This window comes from Lepus europaeus, chromosome 20 (genome assembly GCF_033115175.1).
Source record: "Lepus europaeus isolate LE1 chromosome 20, mLepTim1.pri, whole genome shotgun sequence".
NCBI classification, from domain to species: Eukaryota; Metazoa; Chordata; class Mammalia; order Lagomorpha; family Leporidae; genus Lepus; species Lepus europaeus.
Genome location: NC_084846.1, coordinates 56,953,861 through 56,979,428, shown reverse-complemented (window position 1 = coordinate 56,979,428; position 25,568 = coordinate 56,953,861). Strand labels below are relative to the sequence as shown.

At 41.5% G+C, this 25,568-nt stretch overlaps 1 long non-coding RNA gene across 1 annotated transcript in view; it reads right to left on the bottom strand.

Moving 5' to 3' along the window:
• Positions 1-24,896, bottom strand: part of LOC133749586 (uncharacterized) — a 629,472-nt gene extending 604,576 nt beyond the window's left edge. Inside the window, exons 1-2 of the long non-coding RNA XR_009864601.1 lie at positions 24,748-24,896; positions 22,170-22,258 (exon numbers count right to left, since the gene is read on the bottom strand). This is a non-coding gene — a long non-coding RNA (uncharacterized LOC133749586). The remainder of the gene's footprint in view (positions 1-22,169; positions 22,259-24,747) is intronic.
• Between the last annotated feature and the right edge of the window lie 672 nt (positions 24,897-25,568).

Below are 25,568 nucleotides of genomic sequence, written 5' to 3'. Positions count from 1 at the left end.
TCCTTTTCTGCCTGTGTATTCAATAAATTAATATGTGAAATTTTAGTGAAAAGAATTGACTTGAAAATAATACAACACAATGCCAATTAAAGTAATTGAAGACGACCGCTAAAGTCATTAATAAAGCGTCCAATTAAAACACTCACTTTGGCACCCTGTTGGGAACGACACTCAAACAAGTAATAAATGGGAAAGAGATCATGATAAAGGAAATTAATGAGTCCTTTTAACGCTCCAAGCGATGTATTGACGCTCAAGTGAAATAGAACAGCAAACAGGGTAAAGAGTGTTTATGACTTAGAAACTGAGATGATGTGAAGACAAAGTAGGCAAAAATGAAATGGCGAAGGAGCTGGAAACTCAGAGAGCGCTGATCGCAGCGGCAACCAGGGATGGTTTCTAGACAAAGGTTGATAGACTGCATCTCAGCAAAGCAAAGAGGAAAAAATTTTGGTCTTCAAACCTGATCTTAAGCAAATCCACTTGCAATCATTTAACTGCCCAATTCACCACTCCATTGTGCCCACATGACACAGGCAGAAATTATGAAACACTACAGGTGTCAGCTGCAGCTCACCACCAAAGGAAAGCACACACACTCACGAAGAGGCATAATAAGCGCTTGCTCAAAACTTCCAGCTATACATAAAACCCCCTGAAAACGTGAAGCGTAAGTGGCATAAGCCAATAAAGCCATAATTTCCTTGATTGCCTCTTCACTGGGAACTTAGATATAACTTCAGCCTGACTTAACTCGTCCTGAAGCTAATGCAATCTCAGATGATGGAAGAAAAGGGCTCCCAGCACCATGCAGCACAGCTTGGAACTTGAAGTCCGAGAGAGCTGGGTTGAACTCTGGTTCCACTTACCAGCTCTGTGACCTTGAGCAAATTATTTTTGTACTCGACATCCAGTTAGGTGAAGGAAAACAGCAAACTAATACCTCCACCATTCAGCTGTGGTGAGAACTAACAGTGTCCATGGAAATAAACAGGCTCGATGAAAAGGGTAATACAAGGTTTATACAGAGCAGAATATGAGTGACCCAGGCCTGACATAGTGAGTCTTGGGAAGTGTTCCAAAGTGCTCCAAGTCTAGTCAGAATTTACATATTCCATAGCAGAAAATTTTCATTTATCATTACATAGTGAACATGCAACGGCTTGGCCCAAAAATGTGGGTTTTAGGTAACCAAGGGTGAATTTTTCACAGGTTAGCGATTACTGCTGTTAGAACACACCTGGTTACAAACACCTTTTAGAGACAGGCTATGCTGAAAATAAGGCTACTGATTAATTAAAAAGGATGCTTCTTGGGATAGATAAGGAATGTACAGACAGAGCAAACATTTGCACAAGGTTGTTCCAGATGTGGAAGAGGAAACCGACCCTACACATCACCCAAGTCAAACTGACCTGGTGGATAAGATTAACAGCACTGCCCAGACTCCTCAGTAGTGTCCAGATACAAGTCTCAATGGGTGTTTCTCTTGAAAGCTTTTTAGGGGCAACTTGTTCTCAACATGATAACATATTAAATATCCATCTCTGTGTCTCCCACAATGAACTAGCTCAACGAATACTCATGCATCTCTTCTTGCAAAGTACCACTCTTTAGGAATGATTTGAGGACTCCTTATATTATTTTAAATACTCTGCTCAAAAAAAAGTTATTGAATTTTTTCCCAATGGTATTAAATCACAGGAAACTTGAAGGTCCTATGGAATTGAGTGAACCTCAAATTTCTTCTGTCATGTCAAATTTTAGAAATAATATTCATATACCACACTGTAACAGACAGGCTGATTGTAGCCAGGGTCAATAAGCCTACGACTCTGATCTTCTGACCCACCTGCAATCCTATCTCAAATGAGGCAGCCCATATTTCAGTTTATTTGAAACCCATTTTAGGTACACAAATGAATTGAGCCCACCTCATAAAAGCATAACTGTTTCTCAAAGTGATTCCCAGACCAGCAGCAGGAGTCATCTGGGAACATGTGAGGTCTCTTCCCCTCCCTGCTGCTCTTGCTAAATCAGAAATCTGAGATTGGAGTTAAGCAGGCTGGGTAGGATTCTAATGCACTCTTATTTTTAAGAAGGCTTTTATTTAATAAATATAAATTTCATTGGTACAGCTTTTGAAATATAGCTGTTCTTCCCCCCCATACCCGCCCTCCTACCCCCAAAACTGTCCTACCTCCTATTCTCTCTCCCATCCCATTCTTCATTAAGATTCATTTTTAATTATCTTTATATACAGAAGATCAACTCTATACTAAGTAAAGATTTCAATAGTTTGCACCCACACAGACACACAAAGTATAAAGTACTATTTGAAGACAAGTTTTACCATTAATTCTCATAGTACACTCTTTAAAGACAGAGGTCCTACATGGGGAGCAAGTGCACAGTGACTCCCGTTGTTGATTTAACAATTGACACTCTTATTTATGACGTCAGTAATCACCCCAGGCTCTTGTCATGAGCTGCCAAGGCTATGGGAGCCTCTTGGGTTCACAAACTTTGTCAGTCTTTAGATAGGGCCATAAGCAAAGTGGAAGTTCTCTCCTTCAGAGAAAGGTACCTCCTTCTTTGATGGCCCCTTCTTTCTACTGGGATCTCACTCACAGAGAACCTCCATGTAGGTCATTTTTTGCCATAGTGTCTTGGCTTTCCATGCCTGAAATCTGATGCACTCTTAAGATTTGAGAACTACTGCTCTCTTTGGGTCACTGACATTCTTAAAAAACCTTTGCCTTTCTACTGAATGTACTAGTATTTTTTTTTATTAAAGATTTATTTATCTATTTGAAAGTCAGAGTTACACAGAGAGAGAGGTCTTCTATCCACTGGTTCACTCCCCAACTGGCTGCATTGGCCAGAGCTGTGTCAATCTGAAGCCAGGAGCCAGGAGCTTCCTCTCGGTCTCCCACACTGGTGCAGGGGCCCAAGGATTTGGGCCATCTTCCACTGCTTTCCCAGGCCATAGCAGAGAGCTGGATTGGAAGTGAAGCAGCCAGAACCCGAACCGGCACCCACCTGGGATGCCAGCACTACAGGCAGCAGCCTCACCTGTCATGCCACATCGCTGGCCCCTGTATTAGTATTTTTCAACCTTGCCATTATTGTGATAGAGAGACCTAGGACCTGAAACAAGATCAAGTCTCTGATGGTCTCTACCCATGGTACACCCCAAGACCCAACAGTAGAGTTCTGTCAACCCTACCAGCTAGGAGCAAGAAGCTCCTTATGGTGGGGTGGGTTAGTATCTGTCAGGGAAAGGGACAAGAGAAATAACATTGAGAGAGTCACCGTGGAAGACATTTAATTGAGGACATTTCCATTGGTCCACATGTCTCTTGCTGCCTCCTTGGACCCGTTTCCTTGAGCACCAATGCTCTGGATCTTTTGTTAAAGCCATTCTTGCCTAGAAGACAAATGAAGTTTCCTACCTGGGTTTTAGGAGAGGAACTCCTGACCTTCCATACTGCATTACCTTATGAAAATTTAAATAGCCTAATGGAGAAGGAGGAGAATTTATTTCATATTTAATAATTATAGTCATCAAGATGATGGACTGAAGAAGTGCAACATATTAGGTGACAAATGAGGAAAGGGATTGTTCTTCAGATTAAAGTATCCTCTTTATTATAAAGTAAGCATTGAGAAAGAGACTTTTACAATTCAAATAGCATCTTTCTTTTCCCTTTATGGCTACAAAAATGAGAGATTTGTCCTTTTGTTGTGAATAATTTCCAAGTGAAAGAGTCACAGTAGGGGTGAGAATAGCTCAGCTCCAAAAGATCTTTAAAAAGAAGATTGATTCATCTTTTGACATTTGAGTTTCTTGTGTATTTATTAAAAATTATACCATTTTAGTGGAATAGGTTTTAACAAATGTCAACCTCAAGCATTTTCACATTTTTAAAAAACCAATTCCACACGTCAGCTGGTTCCTTATTCACACCTCCAATCCATACACAGCCTAAGGCATGTGCAGCTCAGAGTCGCTGGTCCCCACTGAACTTGGGGCAAGATTAAAGTTTTCTCTTGTTACACTACTTTGTATTTCCGGCATCCTTTTCCTCTTACAAATGAATCTTATCCATTTCTGTTTTGAATTTTGCTATATTTTACCTAATTAGCTCTCTACAATAATTATTTCTGGAAAATATATTCTAAATTTCATCAAGTTCTCTACTGATAGTCTTTAAATAAACCACAATTGATAAATAATTTACTGTCATAAATATTTTGCAGGGTATGTTAACCTGAAAAATACTTTATTTATTCCAATGTTAAATTGATATTTTTATGGTGTTTCGTTGTCATTCACATGCAAAACAATGTCATTACATTATTACTGGATCTGAAAATATGTCACTTATTTACAATAGTTAACAACTACTTTTGAGATTGGCTTTGGTCTATTGGTTAAGATGTCAGTTAGGATGGCCACGTCCCACGTTGGAGTGCTGGGTTTGGTATCCAGCTCCAACTAATGCTGGTCTGGAGAGACAGCAATGATAGGTTACATGACTGGGTTCCTGCCAAGTACCCACTTCGGAGACCTGTAATAGGCTCCTGGCTCCTAGCTCCAGTCTGACCCAGGGTAGTGAACCAGCAAATAGGACATCTCTCTCCCTCTCTCTCTCCCTCCCTCTGTGTGAGTGTGTGTGTGTGTGTGTAAATTTTTCTCTCTCTGCCTTTTGAATAATTAAAAAAAATTAAGGAAGTTTACTTTTTCCCATTAATTTATTTCTAGTTTTCTGTTTGTTATTTGATTTTTGTATGTTAATTGCCACATCTACAAAGAACTATATTTGCATGTCTGACATGTGAGTATATTTCTTAAATGTTATAGGTAATCAGAATAGAAGCATGCCTTTGGCAGTTTTTCTAAGTCCTTATTTGCATATCAGCAAGCATTGAAATGTAGGAATTTTGAAACCATGGTTGCTGATTCTAATTCTAGCTCTACCTCTTAATAACTGAATGACAGTGAGAAAAATGCTTGGTTTCCAGTGCATGCGTACAGCAAACCTGATGTCTGGCAGAGATATCACCTATTAACCCGCACAGGGACTCAGTTCATCTGGGTGGCAGATGAATGTCCCAGTTTTTTCCTCATCACTCAGAAGACGCAATTTAGGTTAAAATAAAGAAAAAATAGAAAGGTATTCTTCCCATTTCAAAGAATTGTTTCGGCAAAAGTAACCATGCTCCATTGTTAAAACCATAGCAGTGTAAAGACTAAGGTAATACAATTTCAACAGTGGCAAATACTTACTTTCATCTGTATTTTAAGAATAAATTTTGGGGGCCGGTGCTGTGATGCAGTAAGCTAATCCTCCATCTGCAGTACCAGCATCCTACATGGGCACCAGTTCTAGTCTCGGCTTCTCCTCTTCCAATCCAGTTCTCTGCTATGGCCTGGGAAAGCAGTAGAAGATGGCTCAAGTCCTTGGTCCCCTGCACCCACGTGGGAGACCAGAAGAAGCTCCTAGCTCCTGGCTCCTGGCTTCGGATCGGCACAGCTTGGGCCGTTGCAGCCATTTGGGGAGTGAACCAGCAGATGGAAGACCTTTCTCTCTCTCTCTCTCCCTCTCGTCTGTAACTCTACCTCTCAAATAAATAAATAAAATCTCAAAAAAAAAGAATAAATTTTGTAAAGAGGTAAACTTCATTCTTAACACACACTTGTGGGTCACAGATTTTTGAAATTATAATGTAACAGAAAGATTTTTAGAACAGAAAAAATTAAGGTACAAGGAAGAGAGGGATGGAAAGAAAAAAGAATTAAATACCATTGATTAAAGGAACCTTGTATTAAAATCATTTATTTAAAACAAACTAAACAATACTTTAAAATAATTAAAATATTTTAAGAACTCACAATGGATGATTAGTGAGGTATACCACTAGGCTCTGAACCATCCGGCAATAACAAACTTTATCTTGATAGACTTATCCCAACATTTCCAATACTTTTTGTATCATAAAATTCTTTTTTCTTGGACTATCTCTACACATTTTGCTGAGCTATCTTTCTAAGTAAGATAACAGGAAATTGCTGATCTAGGATAATCACTGAGTGTATCTAAAAACCCAGGGCCAAGCCTTCAAACATCTGAATTCCCAGATTATCAAACTTGGGGCTTCTTTAGCCACCTACTTTTTCAAAATTGTTGTAGTGCAAACAGACTCTATGCCACTGACTCATTATGTTAGACATGTGCCCTCTTTCTTTTAGAGGGTCCCCTCCCTACTAATCAAAATCCTAATCATCCTTGGGATGCAGAAAAGGGTCCCGATCCTCCTGGGTGAAACTATCAACTTCATTCTCCAGGATCCTACAATAACTATGGCTTTTAATCTGTGTTGCAGACTTTATTTGGCTCCTGAAATTCTGTTTTTTAGAATTAGATCATAATATATGAATCAAGATAATCTAGCACTTACATCCTGCTGCCTTGTGATATCATTTGTCACTAAAACTAAGTTTCATCTTCTCTTGAATCTTTACGTGTTCCATTAAACTCTACAGGATGCTATGTAGACAGTCAAGTGCATTTTCCACTTGAATTGAATCATGACCAAGAATTGAGACATATCTGAATCTACTCTAGGAAAGAGGAAGTTGCATTGATTTCCTGTATTCCTTTTATCTCTGTTCAGCTACCCACACTTACTAGATGAAACTTCTTAGGACAAGAAGATAAAACAACATATTTTACCTTCTGACATTAAAGTATCATAGAGAATGATCTATTTATATTTAATGACCTGGTTCTGAGAACCAGGTCACTTGCATCTTATTATCACACAATTTGGGTATTTCAGTATAGCCAGAGTGAAGATTATAGAACAGCTGACAAATACATTCAAGTAAATGTAAATGTCAGTGTGCATAATTCAAACCAAAAACACATTAACAACAGGCTTCATTGTCTCATGTTATCAGGAAAATTTCCTCTCCACTCAGTTTACTTGCCTTGGCACAGCTTTAAGGAAATTAATTTATGGATAATACTTTATTTTAAATCAAACCAGGGAGAGAATCATGTATTTCTCATTTATTTCTTTTATGTTTTATGTTCCATTTCACAGGAAAATATTTCCTGATAAACTAAAGTTTTGATGAGATATGATCTCACCAAAGAGCTCATTGAATGCTGCTATAGCCTTTCCAAGCACATGTAAATACCAGGAACAGAAATCTCCCACACCTTTAATATCAGCTTTAACCTCTCTTCTCTAGTTGGCCACATCCCAAGTCCTTTGCAAATCCCCAGTCTGTGGGCATCCCCTAATTTGTCTTGCAGCTCTCTATTTTAGTCTAAATATTTACCAGATAGAGTAAAATTAAGTTATCTTTTACCATCTGGCAAATGATAATTCTATCCTTTTACTTAATAGCATAAACATCAAACTTATATTTTAATCCTGATTTTCTTAAGTCTATATATTGAGTACATTAACAAATAATTTATTAAGGGAAAAAGTAGTGTATTTCCCTCATTGGCATTATTCTGTCCACAGTCTTGAAGAAAATAATATGGATCATACATGTTTTGCTAACAGCAGTTAACATTTATTAGGCACTGTTAATTCCTGATATGAATTTGTTCATTTAATTCCCCAACAATCTCACCAAGCAGGCATTATTATTATCCCATTTTATAAATGAGAAACTGAAGCAGAGAAGCTTAGTTAACTTGCTCCAGTGTAAACAGCTAATAAGGTACAGTTGTGATTCTGGAAACCAGGGAGTTTGGCTCCAGAATCCATGTTTTCTTTTCTTTTTTTTTTTTTCTTTTTCTAAGATTTATTTATTTATTTGAAAGGCAGAGTTACACAGAGAGAGGGAGACACAGAGAGAGCATGCTTCCATCCACTAGTTCACTCCTAAAATGTCTGCAATGGCCAGGGCTGGGAGAGGCTGAAGCCAGTAGCCTAGAGCTCCTTCTGGGTCTCCCACATGGGTACAGGGAACCGACCACTCGGGCCATCTTCTGCTGCTTTCCCAGGTGCATTAGCAGGGAACTGGATCAGAACTGGAGCAGCCAGGACTCAAACCGTCACCAATACAGGATGTCAGCCTCACAGGCCGTGGCATCACCTGCTCCGCCACAACGCCAGGCCCCAGAATCCATGTTTTCAACAACTACACTGTGCTTCCTCTTTGGAAAACACGAGCAAAAGAGTAAATCGTCTGAAATGCCAGCTGTAAGGAATAGTACGACTGATGTTTTGTTAAACATCCCTTCAAGTGCATCTTCAGAAATATCTTCACTTTCAGGCCCCTGGGCTGCTGCTTGAGGTGATACCTCATTCCTTTTGGCCCCAGGGTAGTCAGGGTGGCTCTTACAGGGCGGCCCAGGTTTCCAAGAACAAATGTTTCAAGTGAAGAAATGGAAGTTGCCATGTTCTTTTGGCCTCAGTGTGGAAACTAGCAGAACATGACTTCCACTGCCTTCTCTCTGTCAAAGCAGTCATCAAGCCCACCTGCCCTCAGGGTAGAGCTCATAGATGCTCACCTTCTTGTAGAATGAGTGCTAAGAAGTCCATGGTCACTTTAATCAACCATCCCATGGTTAACATATTTTCTGCATCCTTTCAAACATGTCTATAGATACATAGCAATGCATCTATGTATATATTATACACTTTCCATAATGGAATTATGTGCAAAATGGTATTTTTATGGGCTCCTTTCAGAGTTCTCTATCTTATTCAACTCTCTCCTGCCTGGCACTGTATTTCCTCCACCGTATAGCCAAAGTTAACAAAGTGGAATGTATTCTTCTCTGCAGTCAATAATCATGTTTTATACATGTGTGTGTGTGTGCACGCACGCACATACAATTCTTTATTCAGTCTTTTGGGGTTTTTTTATATGTATTTATTTATTTATTTGAAAGTCAGAATTACACAGAGAGAGAAGGAGAGGCAGAGAGAGAGAGAGAGAGAGAGAGAGGTCTTCTATCCGCTGGTTCACTCCCCAGTTGGCCTCAACAGCCGGAGCTTTGCTGATCTGAAGCCAGGAGCCAGGAGCTTCTTCTGGGTCTCCCACATGGGTGCAGGGGCCCAAGGACCTGGGCCATCTTCTACTGCTTTCCCAGGCCATAGCAGAGAGCTGGATTGGAAATGGAGCAGCCAGGACTTGAACCCCTGCTCATATGGGATGCTGGCACTGCAGACAGCCCAGTTCTGTCCTGGGGTCTCTTTTCCTCTTTTACAATAGTATATGAATAAAATCCATTCTTACTGTTTAAATGAGTTCTGGGTTTTCTTCTACACAATGCACTGGAAACTCTCTATGCCACAGAGAGTGGAACTAACCCTCTGTTTATTGGATATGTATCTATCCTATTAACACAAGAGTAATTCAAAAAGTTCAAGGAAAAATGGAATTAAAAGACAAGTTGAGGGCCGGCGCCATGGCTCACTTGGCTAATCCTCCGCCTACGGTGCTGGAATCCCATATGGGTGCCGGGTTCTAGTCCCAGTTGCTCCTCTTCCAGGCCAGCTCTCTGCTGTGGCCCGGGAAGGCAGTGGAGGATGGCTCAAGTGCTTGGGCCCTGCACCTGCACGGGAGACCAGGAGGAGGCACCTGGCTCCTGGCTTCTGATTGGCGCAGTGCGCTGGCTGTGGCGGCCATTTGGGGGGTGAACCAACGGAAGGAAGACCTTTCTCTCTGTCTCTCCCTCTCACTGTCTGTAACTCTTCCTGTCAAATAAATAAAGTAAAAAATCTTAAAAAAAAGACAAGTTGACTGGAATGGGTGATTGCCCTAGCAGTTACGATGCTACCTGGGACACCTGTATGCAATATCAGAGTGCCCAAGTTTGGGTTCCAACTCTGTTCCCAACTCCAGGTTCATGCTAATATACAGAATGGGAGATAGCAGGTAATGGTTCAAGGGGTTGGGTCCCTGCCACCCACACATGGGAGGCCTGGATTGAGTTCCCGGCTCTTGACCAGGTTGTTACAGACACCAGGGGAGTAAATGAGCAGATGAAAACACACTATCATTCTCTTTCTCTCTCTCAAGGAAGAAAAAAAAGATAAACATTATTTTATTTTAGCACAAAAACTCTTAAAATCTATGCATATTTTTACAATGTACATGTCCATGACTTTTTGAGGACCTCTTCATACATCAAAATGTATTCAGCCATTCCCATTAAAGGTGGGATCTCATACCCAAGAAAATTATGAAGAGGAGGGTGTTGAGAGGAAACAAGGACAGTGGACTGAGCTCAGTTAGTCCTGCTCTGTCCTACAGGCTTAGTAAGGTTTACGAAAATGACTTCAAAGGGAACTTCCTGTAAATCACAAACCTACGATGGACAGGGAAAACAGAAGGACGTGCAACTGCAGCGACTGTTGGGAGCGAGAATACCAAGGTCTGTTTCTCAAATCCTGGGAGAGTCCCAGGAAACGAAACCCTAAGGAAAAGCCAAGCACAAACCAATTTATACTGGAAAATCCCCCAAAAGCATCAACAACCCACTTCTAGAAGAATGGGACGCTCAAGTGGACTGGCTGAAAGCCGATTTAAGAAAGAGTTCATCCTACATCTCCCCTCCGCTCAGAACAGGCGGAAACCACACTACTTCAATCCTGGAAGAACACTGGAGGTTTAGTCTTTAAAGAGGGTAAAACAAAATAGCTAGCAGTTGTAAAACCAGTTTCCTTCTTCTTCAAGACACACAACTAAACTGGACTGGTCAACCTGGCTTACAATGAGGTGTGGCCATGTGACTGAGTTTCAGCTGTTAGAATGTGGCTGGGAGTGATGTGTTTCCCTCATCACCATCTCCCACAGGTCACTATCTCATTTGCCCCCTTTTATCCAACCAGATGTAAAGGACCCAGTAGAAATGTCAATGCCATAAGATTGAAAGAACCCAGCTCCTTACACAACTATAGAGATGGCTATCTGAACATCACATTAAACTTAGGTGAGCAAGTGTGTTGATTTGTTATTTCTTACTATAACAAAATACCCGATGCTCGGTAACTTTTAGAGTAACGAGGCTTATGTGGCTCATGATTCTGGTGGCCGGAGGGTCTAGTCAGCATGGTGCTGACATCCTGGTTAGGGCCCCCTGCCTGTATCACAACATGATGGAAAAGCAGAAAGGGAAACGGCCAACCCCCTTCATGAACCAATCAAGATCTGATTCCCTTCGGCTAGACCCCACCCCCTAAAGTTTCTTGGACCTCAACACTGCCACGCTGAGGACCCAGCTTCCAGCACATGAGCCTTTGAGGGATAAACCACATCCAAATCGTAGCATCAAGGTATAGACTTTTACTGCATGAATCCATTATGATTTGGAGATTATTTTTTGTTATAACAGCTATTTCTTATCCTACCTTACATAGACTTTATTACTCTAAAATGAGAAGCTCTTATAACAAAACTAAGATATGTGGAGTGGATAAGACATTTGATTAAACATGAAAGTCTGGAAATCTGTAGAACCCTGCAATGCCAAGTAAAACATTTGTTGAAACTGCCAACTGTGATAACTTGAAAGACAGGCCACTGCTTACTAGGTCAATAGCTCTAGGGAAGTAACTGCAAAATTTTAGACTTACAATGTATTGTGCCTACTATTTTTTGACCTTGTTATGGTGTAACATGAGACACAGGAGTTAAGGAAAAAATTATCTGGTTTTTACACAATAACAGGAGAGAATGTAGAGTCCAAATTTCAAGGGCAATATAGGGTTCAAAATTATAGCTTTTGTTTGCCCAAATAGTAAAAGAGAAAATTTTTAAACATCTTAAGCAATAAACAAGACTTTTCAGCTATTTAAAGTGATTAAGTCACTTCATTTGTCAGAATAATACCATCTTCCCAACTAAGCCACAACTCGAAGTAACAACTCTCACATGGAGAGACATGAGAGTAAAGAAATAAACAGGGAAATCTGAAGAACGTTTAGGAAAAACCTCCTTGAAACATGACAAGCCCACAGCTTATTGAAAGCAAATAGATTGAAAACTAGCAATGCTTTTATGGAATTGACAAATAACTCACAAGACTAGTTTTTTAAAAAATTGGTTTGGAAAAGTGTTTGTTTTTTTGTTTTGTTTTGTTTTGTTTTTTTTGACAGGCAGAGTGGAGTGAGAGAGAGACAGAGAGAAAGGTCTTCCTTTGCCGTTGGTTCACCCTCCAATGGCCACCGCGGCCGGCACACCACGCTGATCCGAAGCCAGGAGCCAGGTGCTTCTCCTGGTCTCCCATGGGGTGCAGGGCCCAAGCACTTGGGCCATCCTCCACTGCCCTCCCAGGCCACAGCATAGAGCTGGACTGGAAGAGGGGCAACTGGGACAGAATCCGGCGCCCTGACTGGGACTAGAACCCGGTGTGCCGGTGCCACAAGGTGGAGGATTAGCCTGTTGAGCCACGGTGCTGCCCAGAAAAGTTTTAATACAAGGAAAGGACACCAAAAGCCACATGCATTCCCAGGGAAGACATACTCAACAAAGTCTCCTTCCGATGTGAACAAGATGGTGTGCTGGATGAGAAAGAACCTTCTAGAAAAACAACCAAAAGCCACAAGGAACCACAATAAAAGGAGTTCCTCTCTAAAAGATGATTTAAGACAACCTCCAGCTGATGAAACCTTTATGAAGCTGGCTTAGAGAAATTTCAGAATCTGTGGGCCGGAGCCAGTTGTTTGTCCCCCATCCTTTTCCTGTTGCAAACAGGAGTGATCTTTGTGTTTTCCTGTTTCTTCTTCCCCATTGCTGAAGTAATGTGGAGAACAGACAATTTTTCTTTCTGGTTCATACATCAGTGGTTTCACAAGGAGACACATCCAGTCCCATGGAGACTGGGGGTGAAGGAAGCAGTTGAACCACCTGGAGCTAATGGTTCCTATGATGTCAAGACCTACAGGAGATGGGCTTGTTCCCCCTTGCTCTGAAGATGCATGGACGTCCTGCCTGGATAAGGCTCATTCCAGCTGAGGAGGCCAAGGCTGCCCTAGACTGATACAGAGCTCACTGTAATAAATTAGCATGCCAAATGACAACACCCACCAGCTGCCATGACAGCAAAGGGGCGGCAGCCAGATTCCAGGAAACTTACACTGACCTCCCAGGAAAAAGAACACAAGTATGTCTCCCCTCACTAGAACGCAGCTCTCCTTTAGCAGAGTGTGCCACCCTTTCACTACCTGACCCATATAACGTTAAACACAGTTCAGAAACGGGGCTCCCCCTCAAGTAGGTTCCATTCTGTAAAGTGTGTATCTTTGCTTTCTCAGTAAAATACTTGCTGCTTGATATTTGTGATTTTCCAGCTCATATCTGAATGCCTTCTTTGTTAAAAAGATTGATTGATTTATTTGTTTAAAAGGGAGAGAGAAAGAAGGAGAGAAGGAGAGACAGAGAGAGAGAGATCTTCCATCCACTAGCTCACTTCCCAAATGGACACAACAGCCAGGGCAGGGCCAGACCGAAGCCAGGAGCCAGGAACTTCTTCCAGGTCTCCCCTGTGGGTGCAGGGGCCCAAGGACTTGGGCCATCTTCCGCAGCTTTCTCAGGTGAATTAGCAGAGAGCTGGATCAGAAGTATAGCAGCCAGGATTCAATCCAGAGCCCATATGGGGTGCTGACACTGCAGATGGTAGCTTAACCTGTTATGCCACTGTACCAGCCCCTGCATTCCTTCCTGAAGTAAAGTCAAGGACCAGGGTATCAGGTAACCCTTGCTGTCCAGTGCCCTCAGAGAATGTCCAGAAATCTTGCCATGGGAGCTGAAGGCAACGACCAGTTTGATCATCTGCCTGCAGCACGGACAGATGGAGTTCCTGGCTCCTGGCCTTGGCCTGCCCCAGCACTGGTCATTGCAACAATCTGGGGAGTAAAACAGCAGATGGAAGATCTCTTTCTTCCCCATCTTCCCTTCTCTGAAACTCTAGCTTTCAAATAAATAAAATAACTCTTTAAAAAACAACAAATAAATAAAATCAAAAACATTTTAAATTATAGGTCCCTGAATGACTATGGAAGGAGGACAAGGAAAGTAGTGAGAAGCAAACCATCAACAAAGAATTGATAAACTCCCCTAGAATCAGAGGACAGACATAAAATAAAGCAAAAAAAATAAATAAAGCAAAATTGTACCCAACAAAGTTAGACAGGAAAGGTAGGCTATCAGGCTTGTGCCACAGGAGAAAGAGTTGAAACTCTCAACTCCATTGAAACAAAGGCTTGAGAATTTAAAAAAGAAAGAAAAACATTTTATTTACTTGAAAGGCAAAGAGAGAGAGATTAATCTTCCATCTACTAGTTCACTCCTTAAATAGCCACAAACAGCCCAGGCTAGGCCAGATCAAAGCCAGGAGCCTCAAACACCATCTGGGTCTTCCACGTGAGCTGGCAGGGGCCCAAGAACTTGGGCCATTTTCCACCGTTTTTTCCAGGCGCATTAGCAGGAAACTGGATTGGAAGTGGAGCAGCCGGGACTCAAACTAGGGCTCATATAGGATGCTGGCATCGCAGACGACAGCTTAATCCACTGCACCACCATGCTCGTCCTTAATTTGAGAGAATTTAAGAGCTGGGAAGGGGGTGTGATCATGGGCCTTTGTTTGCTAACTGATCATACAAATGCCCAACCAATTTATGAGAGACTGCATGAAAGCAGGCACACAACTTTTAAATTTTAGAATCCTGGAGTAATTAGAAATCAAGTTTCTACAGAGAAAGAAGAGACCACATACAAAACAAAAGGAATGTAGGTGGTTTGGGACTTTTCAAAGCAAACCTGGAAGCCAGAAAACAAGGGGATGATTCCTGCAAAATTCTAGACAAATGAATATCAAAGAGTTGTATACACAGCCAAACAATCCATCAAGTGTAGATAAAATAAAGTCTTCCACTCCTACAAAGTAGCCACCTGCTTCTTATGCCCTTCCTCTCAGGAATCAACCTCAACAAAAGTTCTCACCAAGGAGGAAGTAACTTAGGACGTAGGAGAAAGGAGATTAAACACAAGAAAAAAAAAAAAAAAAACTCCAGGAAGACTAAATACAGAACAAAAAAATAATTTCCAGATAATGGCAAAAGATCTCGGAAAACAGCTGTGCATCAAGCATAAGGGGTGACCCGTCCAGACTGCAAGCAATCAGAAAACACTGAGGTTTCCCTACAACAGCAAAATTAACAGTCTCAGGAGCACCAGAGCTTCTTGGAGAAGATTTAGACACATGGTGCCAAGTTTGGAAGGGAATGAATTAAATTAAAAACTGAGCAAGCAAACAAAAAGTCATAATTATTAGTCTTTCAGAAATTTAAAAAAAAAATGTGTAAGAGAGGAAGAGGGTAATCAAAGTATGCCAAATATCACCGTGGTGAATAGCATTCCGGAGAATAACAAAATAATCAGTGGATATTTATCTACTCAGAAGCACCCCGGGGATGGCGGATAGGTGGTGTGCATATGCAGTGAGTATGGGGACAAATGAGAAATGTCTCCTCATCTGCCATTATGGACTGTCAGAGGAAAAGTCAACATAAAGTAGGAATCCTGAAGTTAGCCATTGCCTGTAAAAGACAGAAAGGACACAGAAGGGCCAACAAGAACTGTGCGTTTTTTTATATTATAATTTTATATTATTTATTGTATTCATATTATTTATATTATTATTGAAAGGCAAGTGTTTGGTGCAGTGGCTAAGATGCCAGTGGGATTATCAGCATCCCGTACCTGAGTGCTTAGGTTGAAGTCTTGGCTCCACTCCCAATTCTAGCTTCCTGTTTATTCTCACCCTGGGAGGCAGCAGGTGATGATGGCTCAAGTACTTGGGGCCCTGCCACCCACATGGGGGTGGCCCAGATTGAGTTCATGGCTCCCAGCTCCAACCAGGCCTGAACCCAGGGATTTTTGGAATTTGGGGAGTGACAGAAGACAGGAGACCAACCTCCCTCACTCCCTGATTCTCATAAATATTTTCAGAAGCATTCGACCATTAATCTGTGTGCCTTTATTGTTTGATAAAACCACAACTAAAATAAACAGATAAGTAGAGTTGAATAAAAGAATGAGAGGATTTTCCTCACTTGATACTAAAGTCTGCTATCAAGCTAATGTGTTCAAAACAATTTGTTACTGCATGATAAAGAACAACTAGTGAAACATAAGAAAAGCTAAATTCAAGCAGACCCCGCTCTATCTACAGAGTCACTTATTTAAAAAGTAATATATAAATTCTGTAGGAAAAGAATTTTTGGCTTAAGTGATCACCATATGAAAGAAAAGAAGCCGGCGCCGCTGTGGCTCAATAGGCTAATCCTCCGCCTGTGGCGCCGGCACACTGGGTTCTAGTCCCAGTTGCCCCTCTTTCAGGCCAGCTCTCTGCTGTGGCTCGGGAGTGCAGTGGAGGATGGCCCAAGTGCTTGGGCCCTGCACCTGCGTGGGAGACCAGGAGAAGCACCTGGCTCCTGCCTTCGGATCAACACAGTGCACCGACCGCAGCACGCCGGCCACGGCGGCCATTGGAGGATGAACCAACAGCAAAGAAAGACCTTTCTCTCTGTCTCTCTCTCTCTCACTGTCCACTCTGCCTGTCCAAAAAAAAAAAAAGAAGAAGAAGAAAGAAAAGAAATTATATCTCTGTCTCTTGTAATACACACAAATACATTGGAGAGATTAAAGAAAATATAAACAATATTATATAGTAAGCAATAATTTTTAGGAAAAATCTAGAAGGATATATTTATATGTAACTGTAAATAAACATTGTTAAAGGTCTACTAACTATGGGACCAGCACTATGGCATACTGGGTAAAGCCAGCGCCTGCAATGCCAGCATCCCATATGGGCACTGGTTCAAGTCCCAGCTGCTCCACTTCTGATCCAGCTCTCTGCTATGGCCTGGGAAAGCAGAAGAAGATGGCCCAAGTGCTTGACCCCTGTACTCATGTGGGAGACCTGGAAGAAGCTCCTGGCTCCTGGCTTTGGATCGGCTCAGCTCCAGCCATTGCAGCCAATTGGGGAGTGAACCAGTGGATGGAAGACCTCTCTCTCTTTCTCTCTGCCTCTCCTTTTCTCTCTGTGTAATTCTTTCATATAAAATAAATAAATCTTAAAAAAATTATCAAAAAAGGTCTACTAACTTTATAGAAACAAATTATTATATGGCATAAGATACCTTAACAGAAATCAATAAAGAAATAAGTTACGGAAAAATATTTGTGATGCATTTATCAGATAAACAATCTCCTTGACATCAAGGTATTCAAACTTGAAAACAAAAACACAAATACAAAATACAAGCAAACAATAGGAATTGATCCTATAAGAAGGGAAACTCCAAATGGCCAGTTAACCTATGAAGATATGCTTGGACTTTCAGGTAAACAGAGAAAAACAAATTAAAGCAGCCATATTACGAAATTATCTAACCTTCAGGCTAGCAAATTTCTTGTTTGGAAAATTCTATTGCTGAGGTTTCCAGGAGAAAGCAAAATGTAGGCTGTTAAGAATTTTTTAAAAAGTTACACAAAAAACAAAAATATCTATGGAGAACTGTGTGAAGGTTTCAGAAAATGTTGTTCAGAAGCAATTTGACATTATCAATTAAACTTAAAATTCACACAGCCTGAGACCCAAGAATCTTTTGCTTAGATATCTTTCACACAGAGACAGAAACACCAGTGAGTACAGGCATCAGGGCAAGGGTGTTTACCACAGCATTATTTGAAGTGGCAAAAGCTGTCAACCTAGAAAATAACTGCTTCAATAGGGTAAGCCACTTACACACTCTCCTTGACTTAGCACAAGGCTAGTAGTTTCCTTCCTCTCCTTTTCTACATCTTGTATCTTGATTAAAGCTTTAAAAAAATTTTTTTTATTTGAAAGTCAGAGTTACAGAGAGAGATGGAGAGACAGAGATTTTCACCCTTTGGCTCACTCTCCAGACAGCTGCAATGACCAGAACTGGGTGAGCTGGAAGCCAGGAGCCAGGAGCTTTATCCAAGTCTCCCACTTGGGTAGCAGGGGCCCAAGTACTTGGACCATCTTTCGCTACTTTTCTCAGGCCATTAGCAGGCAGCTGGATCAGAAGTGGAGCAGCCAGGACACAAACCAGTGTGCATATGGGATGCTGGCATCGCAGGCGGCAACTTTACCCACAATGCTGGCCCCTAAATGTAATTTTTAAAGAAAGGTCCTTCCATTTTGGCAACCTCTAAAACTTGAGCAACTCTCAACCTGCTTCTGTCCAATAGCCATGTGTATAAGAGATAGATGCAAAAAAAAAAAAAAAGAGAGAGAGAGAGAGAGAGAGAGATAGAGAGAGAGAGAGAGAGATGCTAATATAGGTACATAAGTAAGATTTTTGTCTAAGGAAGACTCTGAACGCATAGCTTCAGGGAAATATATTAGCCCATAAAATCATGTTACTGCTATTCTTATGTGGGAGCTTACTGAGAAATAAGTCTGCATAAAATTATAACATAAGTAAAGATAATAGGAAGCATCTTGAAGAGATCACACACAAAAGAAGCCGTAATTCACTCGTAATGGGGAAAACCCTATTGCATTTTGCCTTTCTAGGAAGAGATACATTTAATGCACCACAAACTCGAGCATAGTATGCCAAAGAGGACTAAGTCTCCATGCAAACTGTCCTTTTGATTTAAAGTTATAGTATCTTGCCCTCCCTCGGTTCCATATGGCATTATATTTCAGCAACTCACAGCACTACAGTGAGCTCATATAATACAGACAAGAACCATCACAGTCTCACAGTTGCAAATATCCTGATTAACATAAAGCAATGTGAAGAGTGGTAAACCACACCAGCATAAAAGTCAACATTCTAAAACTGGACCTTCACTGGCTGACCTTGAGTCAGTCCCAGACATGGCATTCTCTCCGCAACATGGGTAAACTAGATTATCTCTAAATGTACTGCAAGAAATTCTATGACTTTGTGGCTGGTTGTAATCAGAATTGAAGAATTAACATCGTTTGTCCTGGTAGGATGCAATAAAGGACCTCCCATCACCACCCCCGGTCCCCTTTCCTCAGTCCCTCGGTACACATACCCACCATTCTTCACACTCCTTGCTTCCACTTATTGACAGCTCCTGATTCCAACACTACCATCCACTACTCTCCAATATAACAGTAGCATTCCTTGAACTCTTTCTATGTGCAAGACACTGTGCTGAGCAATTTATACTGATATCTCATTAATCCCCACAGCCACTTTATGTCATAGGTAACATTGCTTTCTCACTTTACCAATTATGAGCCTGAGACTTGGCAAGATTGATTTTCCTTCATTCTACCTACAGGTATGAATTAGACACCCCAATGTATACAATAGAACAATCATTAAACACCTTGAATAAACAAATTACGTGCACCATGGTGACAAGAATGAATGGACCAAATGGCAGAAATCACCATGCCTCAGTTCAGAGCTCTGTTCATGGTGCTGAAGCCAATCCCTTGAATAACGCCTGAGGTTTACATGGGGCTGGCCAAGCTGCTTGGGGATGAGTTATTTCTCTGCCTCCCTACAATTCCTGCATAGCCCACAAGGTGTTTCAGCAACAACTAGAATTTGTGTGTGATTTATATCTGCCTTCATGAAAACTATTAGATACTGAGATATGCTCAAATACCATAATACCAACCTAATCACAAAATGGTATCTTCTTTCCAAGGAGTTCAAGAAAATCTGGTAAAATAACAGAAGCAGAAAGCAGTAGCTCCAGAGGCTACCAAGGATGTTCATTTTTACTACAAAAGCCTGTAGAGCCACCTTGTGGCCACACAGCACACAGCTCAGGACCAAAGCAGGATCTGCAGGTGTAAAGTCACGGCTTTCCGAAGGCTTCATTTGATACTGGTAAGTAGAATAGCTTCCTAAACTGATAATTAGAAGAAGAACCATGTTCCATCTCAGATTTTAAAGAAACAGTACATAAAACTTTCTATGTTGTCCACAAATCTATCTCTGGGTGTGTACTTTGGCCAGTTGTGGCCATCTGGGGAGTAAACCAGCAGACAGAAGACCTTTCTCTCTGTCTCTCCCTCTCTCTGTAACTCTACCCCTCAAATGAATAAATAAAATCTTTTGAAAAAATATTCTCTGCTGCTGCCTATACATACGTGAGATAGGCGTGTTACATGAGTGACTGGACAGGATCCACTAAGAGCTAAATAGAGGTGTGCACAAATGATACAGATTACAATGATGGTTTTTGAGGAAGCTAACCAAAATTTAAAAATCATAACTCCAGCAAGGGATAGTGGGAGAATTCAAGCAAACAAAGTTTAAAGATTTTTTTTTAAAAAATGTCTGAGGCATGCTCTCTCCTTAAGGATATAGACCCCAAGATGGCTAACACCCTGTATTATATTGCTCACCCTGGAGAACTCTTTGAAAAATATTTAAAAATCACAATCATAACACTGTGTTAGAAGTTCCCAGATAGCACCATGTCCAGGGGAGGAATCATCCTGTGTTTATAAAACCGAATTTATGGACACAAAAAAGCACATTGTGAGGCAGAAGGGAAGCTAATCCTTACGTATTGCTTCTGGTTGGGAGTGAGGAGTACAACCATTCTCTTTCTTCTCCCCATTGAAAAACCTTTCACTCTTCTGAGGCCAAGTTCTAAACATCCACTCTGCCATTAACTACTTCTGTCAGCAGACAAATCTTAAATCATTTCTCCACCAATTCTATGAATTCTAGGCACCCCATTATCCTATTACTCAACACTTGGTTCCAAGCGACTCTGTGTTTTTTCCACTAAATCCAATTATTCACAAATGTTGTCCTTCCATTTCACCCAAATAAAAGCTATAAATGTTGAAGGCAGGGAATAATTCTTCAACTTTTAAAAAGTCCAAACCCTTCATCCCCTTCATCTGGTCTTGACTCCCACCAGTCTTGAGCTCACTTACTGGGCTTCACACCTACCCAAAAAGTTGTGTACATTTCAATTGCCATTTCTCTTCTTTATCCTAATCCCTGAGAAAAAGGTGCCCCTGCTCCTGCCCAAAGGTAATTTTTCCACTTCTATTTTCTCCAGCATTTAATGTCACCGTTTATTCTCTTTTCTGTATTCAAGTATCCTGGATCTCTCTTTTACAGAGTTTCCGTCCTCTCAATCTGTAGGGAGAATCTAAGGACTCCCTGTTTCCTTTCTCACTCTTCCTTATTGGAAGTCTCCAGTCATGGTCTTCACTTCCCTCTCCCAACTCCTCCCTGATACACTGCAGCTGGGCTTCCACCCTAAGTATTTGTTCTCATGCAGTTAGTAGAATCCTCCTAAATGTCAAATCCAATAGGCTCTTTTTATTTCCTGTATTAATTGACCTTTTAATATCACCTGACCCTGTTGACCACTTACTGCTCATCAAAATTCTTCCCAAAGCAGCCTTCATTCAATAAGTATTTGTCAACTCCTTGCTAAATTTTATACTCCATCCTAAGCCTGAGGAGACAAATGGAAAGCAAAGACCCCTGCCTTGCCTGGCTTACAATCTCGCATGGAAGACTGAGTACCAGGTAAGGGAAGTGCAGAGAAAGAGGTCTCCTACTGAATCTTTCCACACTTCCTTCTCCCTACAACAAAAGGTCTCTCCAATTGTTGATCACATACCTTATCCAAGCACGCATCCCAATATACTTACAAAGATATCCATTCCATATAAATATATATACTAGTATTAGATAATATCTCAATACCATGAGATGGGATTTTTGTTATTAGTTATGCCCAATATAAATTCACATTTCAAACAGATGGTTTCCAAAAAACTTACTTGGAAATGAACTTGATAAAGCAATTAAACTTGAAATAAGAAAAATGCCAGCTCTGCCACCTTCTTCTTGTCCACAAATATTTTCATTATGGATTTTCTTTGCAAACTGCAATATCTTTACTGGAATTTTATAAGCAACTGTTTGAGTTGAACTTTATCGTACAGGATTTAGCACAATGTTGTGTATATACAGTGCACTTAAATGTTTATTAATAGATTGAAATAATACGCATTGGGGTTTAGATACCTTCTGTGCTAAGAAAAGACGACGTATTTCAGGTCCTCAAGAAGACTAGAAACCCAAGAGAAACTGGAGAAACTGGAAATGCTGTTGAAACATACCTGGATTGATGGCTGGGTGCAAATGTTCCACTCCTGGGAATATAATGATGCTGGACAGGCAGAAATGTGTGCAACTGGAAAGGTGTCACCTAAAACAGAATAAACCCAGTAAGAAAAAGATCATTAGGGGTTATTGTTTGGTCAAAAATAAATATATATATTTACTTATTTTTATTTTAAGGAGACAAGCATATATATATATACATGTATATACATGTGTGTATATACATATACATATATACATGTATATACATGTATGTATGTGTGTGTATATATATGTATATGTATATATATATATATATATATACTTGTCTCCTTAATGCCTCTGGTATTGGTGTTTCAGTATGGTACCTACCTAGCTCTTTTTTAACTAAAAAGCAAAACAGATTCTCTGGTACCAAGGAGACCCATGGTGGACCCAGCAATGTTCCCACTGCGTTTCTCCCATGTCCAGGCATAACCTGGAGGGCCAGCAGGAAGACCACGTAAGGCAGCCCCCACACGGGATGCCCACTGTCAGAACACAGAAGGCTGCGCTGGCACCAGTGATCAGGCTCCGGTGTAAAAGTGAGCTGTGAACTAGCAGGTTTACACCTGAACTCTCCCAAGGTGTAAAGACTGAGGAAGGGCACTTCACCAGGTGAAGGAGAATGCAGGAAGCTCATCTCCACCGTGAACACAGAAACTAGACCTGGAGGTGCGGACATGGCAGTTACTTCTAGCTGGTCACCGAGATGTGCTGTCCTTTCTCCACAGTAATAGACTTCAAATGCTGATTGCACAACTTGTGCTTCAGTTCTTGCAAGCAAATAGTTTACCTGCTACTTGTACTCATTCCCTTTCTCATGAGCTAGACTATGTTGTGCCCGTGCCTTAGCCTCGATCATTATGCCAAGAACAGTGCACCTGGAGACAGAAGAGCGACAAGACACGAGGAGCTAAGATGCCTGAGTGACGTTGTGGAGCAGAATGACCCTGCCGACATGGAATGCTTCACTACTCTGCAGGATTATACAGGAGAGAGACACTGACGTCTCAAAACCTCTCTGTCTAGTTCCTCTTTGTTACGGGAGCTTAGCCCATAGCCTGACACCAAAAGTACAGCTGAATGGATGGGAAGATGCTTTCTATTAACTGTTACCCTCTTGAATCTTCCCAATTTGGCACAGCCTGGGGAAGTACAGATTCATTCTGTGTGGTTGAGAAGCAGTGAAGTGTAGCAGAGAGAGCACCAGAGTCAGCTAGACTTTGGTTGAAAATGCGACTTGACCTCTAAAAGCTGTGCAACTTGGGTCAAGTTAAACTTTCTAAGCTCCAGTTAACCTATAACCTGAGGATAGTCACAATAAAGTAGGGATTTTGCAAGACATAAATTAGGTAATATTTAAGGCCACATAAAATAGCCCTGGGGAAGAGCCATTGTTTCATAAACAAGAATGTCCTTTCTTGCATCCTTTCTTCTGGAGGCTCAAACCTAGCAGGAAGTAGGCATGGTTCTGGCCAATCAAGCTTCTTGGACTACGCATTGGACTAGCACCTCCTACCCAACATTCTTTAGTTCTCTGCTCCCTATAGATCCAGACATCCAAGGCCTGTAGTTCCATGGTAATGACAACCCTAGACCCACACTTCCTGGAACAGAAAACAAGAAGGATATGCACTAAGGAAGGTGGATAAGAGAATGTTCCTCATACAACAAAACCTGTAGCAGATGGATAAGTGATCTAAGTGATGTCTAGACATTCATGGGTTCCATATCCATATGCCTTATAAATTTACCAAGATGCAAGGCTAGTCCAGCAATCTCCAACTTGCAAGAGATACAAAGATAAAAGTGGTTAAGGCCTCTGCTCTCTTGGAGTTCACAGTAAGATAAACAGAGATACATATAAAAATCTCCAATACATATGGATTCTGAAAAGGGCTATAATATAATACAAGGTATTATACAAAAAAGGTAGGGTATGGGCTATGCGACTATAACAAAGATTTAACCAAGACAGAGTGCTTTGAAAAAGAGAGTTTACTTCACTATCATGTAATGTTTGAGGTGGATATGCGGAAAAAGGAGAAACTGCCTAAGATAAATATTATGAAGGTGATTAAATCTGTGTTTTTAGCCTCAATACTTTGCTTTCGGGGCCAGCACCATGGCATAGTGGGTAAAGTCACCTCCTACAATGCCAGCGCCCATATGGGCACCAGTTCAAGTCCTAGCTGCTCCACTTCCAGCTCCCTGCTAATGCACCTTTGGAAGCAGCAGAAGATGGCCCAACTCCATGGGCTCTGCACCCATGTGGGAGACCTGGAAGAAGCTCCTGGCTCCTGGCTTTGGACCTGCCCAGCTCCTGGACTGTCCAAGTACACAGGTCCCTGCACATGTGGGAGACCTAAATGGAGTTCCAGGCTCCTTGCTTTGGCCTGGTCCAACTCCAGATATTGCGGCTATTTGGGGAGTAAAGACATGGATGGAAGACTTCTCTCTCTTTCTCTCTCTCTCCCTTTCAAATAAACAAATATTCTAAAATTAATTAAATTAATTAATGAGAGCAGGTTGTTGGGGCAGGGTTTGACTTACCTCTTGGGATCCCTGCATCCCCTGTCTGGGTGCCTGGCTCAGCCCGCTCCTATTCCTCTGCCTGGCTCCTCCTCCATTCCAGCCTCTTGCTTATGAGCTCATTAGCCCTTGATGACTTGAGCCTGGGAGGCTCAAGTACCTGCTCTCTGCCACTCCTGTGAGAGACCCACAGTGAGTTCCAGCTCCCGGCATCCACCTCACCCAGCCCCAGCTGTTGCAAGCATTTGGGGATTGGATCAGCACAGAGAAGATACTTCTCTGTCTCTCTGCCTCTGCCCCTCTAATATAATGAAAATAAACAAAGAGATCAGGTTGTTTATTGGTCTGGCACAAGCACTCATGAGGGCCTGTGTTGTGGTGCAGCAGAGTAAGTTGCCAACTGTAACACCTCCATCCCACACCAGAGTGCCAGTTCAAGTCCTGGCTGCTCCACTTCCAATTCAGCTCCCTGCTAATGCACCTGGGAAAGCAGCAGAAGATGGCCCAAGTACTTTGGGCCCCTGCCATCCATGTGGGAGACCCAGATGGAGTTCCTGGCTCCTGGTTCCAGCCTGGCCCAACCCTGGCCATTGCAGCCATTTGGGGAGTGAAGCAGTGGATAGAATATTTCTCCTCTCTCTGCCTCTCTCAATCTCTGTCACTGTGCCTTTCAAATAATAAATGAGATTTTAAAACTTTAAAGTACTCATGGATTCTAATTTATTATATTTTCTCCCATGACACGTTAATGTGAGTCACTAGCTTGGTATTTGACCTGAAATAACACTGCAGGTTGATTTTGCTAATAAGCTGTCTTGCTATAGTTTAAGTTTGTGACAAAA